The sequence below is a fragment of the Cucurbita moschata genome, unplaced genomic scaffold (assembly GCF_002738365.1).
Source record: "Cucurbita moschata cultivar Rifu unplaced genomic scaffold, Cmos_1.0 Cmo_Scf00084, whole genome shotgun sequence".
Taxonomy (NCBI): domain Eukaryota; kingdom Viridiplantae; phylum Streptophyta; class Magnoliopsida; order Cucurbitales; family Cucurbitaceae; genus Cucurbita; species Cucurbita moschata.
The window spans coordinates 17,996-23,289 of NW_019268600.1; the positions used below are offsets into that span (position 1 = coordinate 17,996).

At 33.0% G+C, this 5,294-nt stretch overlaps 1 non-coding gene across 1 annotated transcript; it reads left to right on the plus strand.

The window, feature by feature from the left end:
• Nucleotides 1–2,072: 2,072 nt before the first annotated feature.
• TRNAF-GAA lies at nucleotides 2,073–2,145 on the plus strand. The gene has a single exon. It is a non-coding gene; the product is annotated as a tRNA-Phe (tRNA).
• The last annotated feature ends 3,149 nt before the right edge of the window (nucleotides 2,146–5,294 follow it).

Sequence of the window (5,294 nt, forward strand, 5' to 3'; positions counted from 1 at the left end):
AAGGAAGGGCTAGGGATTGATTTGATGATACCTTCTCGTGGATCGTAGCCTAAGATATTCGCTTCGAAAGTTCATCCAAAATATGATTTATCGCTGAAGATAAAAACAAAGGATTTCTTATTGGGTAGCTGATTCTAGGGGTTTCAAGGCCCTATTTCTTCATTGAACCTCTTCCATATCCTTTCTTCAGGCTAAAGGAATTGGTTTGGAGAAACGTCTTTGAGTGTAATTCTTATTCTATAAAAAATTTAATGATTCGGGAAGTTTATAAAAATTAGAAAAAGTACCATTTTCTCAATGTTTTTTCAATTTTACTTGTTCTTTGCTTCTAGATACAACCTAGTGGGGATTATACACTGTCTCTTATTGGAGACCTTGAGTGTTGCAAATTCTCCTCTCCTTCGAAAACTTTCGGTCATCCAAAGTGCTTATTCTAAAATAGGTCAGGGTACAAGGTTCTTATTTGCCTTCTTTTTCCAAAGTGGCTTCTTCTACTCTATGATTCTTCCATAGGATCTTAACAAGAGAGATTTCCTTGTTTCTCAATCATTTGACTTTCTTGTCTATTATTTGAATCGGGTCTTCTTTATCCGTTAGGTCATCTTTCAAGAAGAGAGTTTCATGAGCCAGTACGTGCGAACGATCTAGGGTCTACTTCCGTAGTACGGATACATGAAAGATATTATGTACTGCAGACAAGTTTGGGCATTGCCCGATTCTATAGGCCACAGATCCAATCCTTTCTAATATCTCAAAGGGACGGATAAACCTAGGGCTTAGCTTCCCCTTTTTACCCTACCTGAGCACCCCTCTCATGGGGTGCTACCTTTAGGAATATATGATCCCCTACCTACAATTCTATGTCCTTGCGCCTTAGGTCTGCATAGCTTTTCTCTCGGCTTTGTGCGGTTTGTATCCTAGCTTTAATCTTCTAGACTGTGGCGTTGGTAATTTGCACCAGCTCTGACCTAATACTTGTCGTTTGCCCCCCTCCTTCCCAAAAGATAGGGGATCGAAATCTTCGTCCATAGAGAACCTCGTATGTGGCAATTTGTATGGTAGCTCGGCAAGTATTATTATAAGCGAATTTCATAAGGGGTAGGTACTTATCCCAACTTCCTGCAAAATTCATCTCATATACCCTCAACATGCCTTCTAATATTTGCTTGAGCATTTCTGTTTGACCATCTGTTTATGGGTGGAATGTCGTACTATAACTGCGTACCCAATGCCTTTTGTTGAATTTTCCAGAAGCGAGATTTAAATCTGGCATCTCGGTCTAATACTATTGTCTTTTGTTGAATTTCCAGAAGTGTACCCAATACCTTTACTGATGAATATTCATTTTTAATGTTAGCAAGAGTAGCTCAGTTGGAAGATTGTTAGACTGAAGATTTGAAAGTCACAAGTGTTTTATCCACGTTCAACGCACCTAATACAAGTTTATTATCTGACTATACAATCTAAAAACATAAATTGCTTATTCAATCTAAAATGAGTGATTATTTCTTTTTTATACATAATGAATTAGTGGAAATACCTTTAATTATGAATTTTCATTTTTAATATTAGCGGGGATAGCTCTGTTGGGAGAGCGTCAGGCTAAAGATTTGAAAGTCACGTGTTTGATCTCCACGTTCACCGCACCTAATTCTAGTTGCATAACTCGACTATTCAATCTAAAATTAGTCATTATTCCTTTCTGAAATCTCAATGAATTATCCGAAATACCTAACGTGTTCTAGTTCACCGCACCTTATACAAGTTGGATAGCTTGAATATCTTATTAAAAAATTTGACTATTCAATCTAAAATTAGTGATCATTTCTTTCTAAAATTTCAATTAATTGGCGGAAATATCTTTACTTTAAAAATATTCATTTTTAATGTTAGCGAGGATACCTCAGTTTTGGAGAGCGTCAGATTTAAGATTTGAAGGTCACTTGTTCAATCTCCACGTTCACCGCACCTGTTTCTATTTGCATAACCTGACTATTCAATAAAAAATTAGTCATTATTTCTTTTGAATCAGCGAAAATATCTTTACTGATGAATTTTCATTTTTGATGATTGCGGGGATAGCTCAGTTGGGAGAGCGTCAGACTGAAGATTTGAAGGTCACGTGTTCAATCCACGTTCACCGCACTTGGTTCATGGCACCTTATAATTTAGTTGATTATTATTTCTTTTTAAAATACAATGAATAGTGGAAATAGCTTTACTTATGAATTTTTATTTTTAATGTTAGCAGGGATAGTGATTATTATTTCTTTTTAAAATATAATGAATTAGTGGAAATAGCTTTACTTATGAATTTTTATTTTTAATGTTAGCAGGGATAGTGATTATTATTTCTTTTTAAAATATAATGAATTAGTGGAAATAGCTTTACTTATGAATTTTTATTTTTAATGTTAGCAGGGATAGTGATTATTATTTCTTTTTAAAATATAATGAATTAGTGGAAATAGCTTTACTTATGAATTTTTATTTTTAATGTTAGCAGGGATATCTCAGTTGGGAGAGTGTTAAACTAAGGATTTGAAGGTCACGTGTTTAATCTTCACGTTCACCGCACTTGTTTCCATTCGCATAAGCTGACTATTCAATAAAAAAATTAGTATGAATTAGCGTAAATACCTCATTGGTTGATTAAGTTGCATAACTTTATTCAATCTAAAATTAGTGGTTATTCCTTTTTAAAATATAATGAATTAGCAGAAATACCTTCACTTATGATTTTTTTCTTCTTCAGAATTAGTGATTATTCCTTTTTAAAATATAATGAATTAGCAGAAATACCTTTACTTATGATTTTTTTCTTCTTCAAATATTAGCGAAGATAACTCAGTTTTGAGTGTCAAACTGAAAATCTAAAGGTCACGTGTTCGATCCATGTTCACCGCACCTGATTCACGTCACATAACTTGACTCCTGACTATTTAATTTAAAATTAGTTGGGAGAGCGTCACTATAGATCCGTTCCCAGCATACAAATTAGAGTTAATAATTTTACTCATGAATTTTCATTTTAATGTTAGCTTGGATAGTTGAATTGGGAGTGGGAGTGGATTCCTAATTCTTTATTTGACTATAAATGCTCCATAAGACATTTAGTAAAATGACTCATTTTATTGCATGGAACAATAAAATTGATGTTCCCGTAGAATTGTCAATACATTCTACTTTCAATGTTGCTAAATTGAGTCCTTTTGATGTAGGTGATGATTTTTCTGATTCGAGGACTTATCCTGAAGGGGGAGATGATGATAAAAATCACTGTGTACATTCTACTTTCAATGTTCCTGTAACAACAGAATAAATAAAATAAAATAGTAATAATAATAATAATAATAATAAATAATAATAATAAATAAATAAATAAATAAATAAATAATAAATATATATATATATATAAAAAAAAAACATTTGCTAACCATCCCTACTCCTTCCTTCTATCTCTCACCACTCCTTCCCTGAAAATAAATCTGGCAATTAATCAGGAATTCTTTTATGTAAAGATTTACCAAGAATTTCTTTGTTACTACCCAAACAAATAGAAAAAAACAAAAAACAAAAAGTTTAAGCAGATTTAGTTTGGGCTGAGGTGATACGTCATTTGAAGAGGTCAGTAGTGACATGTTAAATTTTCCTCTTATCTTATTAAGTAATATTAATTTGGTTACAATTATTTTGTTTTGAATAAGAGATTAAAGGAAAATAATTTTGTATGAGTTTTAGGAAATCACAACCAATTATATTTTAGATCTCATGAATTGTTTAGATCTCATGAATTGTTTAGATCTTTGAATTGTTACAATGATTTAGGTTGTCAATAATTTTATAGACAACGGAAATAAGAAAAAAAAAAACTAAATAGAGATGGAAATCCAGAATACTGTTAACCCATAAGAGAAAAAAAATGAAAGTAAAGCTAAAAATGGAAGATTTGGAAGATTTGGAAGTAAGGATAGATTAACAAAATTGGCCAATAATATCTCCAAAATAATTACAGTAGAAGATGGAAGATGGAAGATGGAAGATGGAAGATGGAAGATGGAAGATGGAAGATGGAAGATTGAGAAAAGATTTTGTTGAACATAATTTAAAAAAAAATAAAACAGGAAAGATCAGAGGGCAAGGAACTCCGTCAAATTTTGTCTAACAAGAAATATCAGAATTTAAGAATGGCCAATGTAAATTAGAGAAATAATTTTATAAAGTTCAAACTTGAAACTGATGTCATGGGCGTTGACTTGGAGTTCAATGGACTTTCATTAAGGATAACGACGGAATCGAACTTTCATTAAGGATATATTTGTGACGACGACTTAAGCTAACCAGGTAAGTGACCTTACTATCGGCATGGTTATATTTGATGTTGACACGTTCCCTGTGGTTCTGCACGTGTCATATATATATATATTGATATGTGTGAATTGTCTATGGATCGATATACTTCCTATATGTTATCTTATGTTATTATAGGTTGTTTGTATGATAATAATTATGGTATGATGTACTCAAGGATATGTTTAAAATAGGATACGAGAAGGATGCACAAAACGAAATGTAACGATAGAAGTAAGATACGTTCATGAAACGTTAAGGTTAGGTTAAATACTAGAGTGCTATGGATAGGAGAGATTGATGAAAGAATATGGTTAGGTTATGGGTAGAAAGGGATAGGTTTGTGATAGATTGATAGAACGATAGCGTTATGGTAAGTTAGAGAACGATATGACTATGAAGTGTTTACGTTATGACTTGTTTATGATATGGTAGATTGTATGCTAGATTATTGTGCTTAAGTAAGAAAGGGCTAGGGATTTATTTGATAACTTCTCGTGGATCGTAGCCTAAGATATTCGCTACTAAAGTTCATCCAAAATCTGATTTATCGCTGGAGATAAAACAAAGGATTTCTTATTGGGTAGCCGATTCTAGGGGTTTCAAGGCCCTATTTCTTCATTGAACCCCTTCCATATCCTATCTTCAGGCTAAAGGAATTAGTTTAGAGGAACGTCTTTGAGTGTAGGACCTTAATTTCCAAAAATCGTTCTCGGTATGCAACTCACTCGAAACGCCAGATTTTCGATCTCGCGGGTAGCTTGTTCTACGTCGTCTCAGCTCTCGATTCCTTCATCAAGTTTACTCAACTTCTTGCTCTGAAGCTAGAGGAATCCTTAATTTGAAGGAAAAGAGATCGTAGATAGGAATTTTGACTCTTATCCCCAATTTAATTTTGAAACCTATTTCCTTCAATTTGGCACGCTCTCGAGGTTATTTTTCTT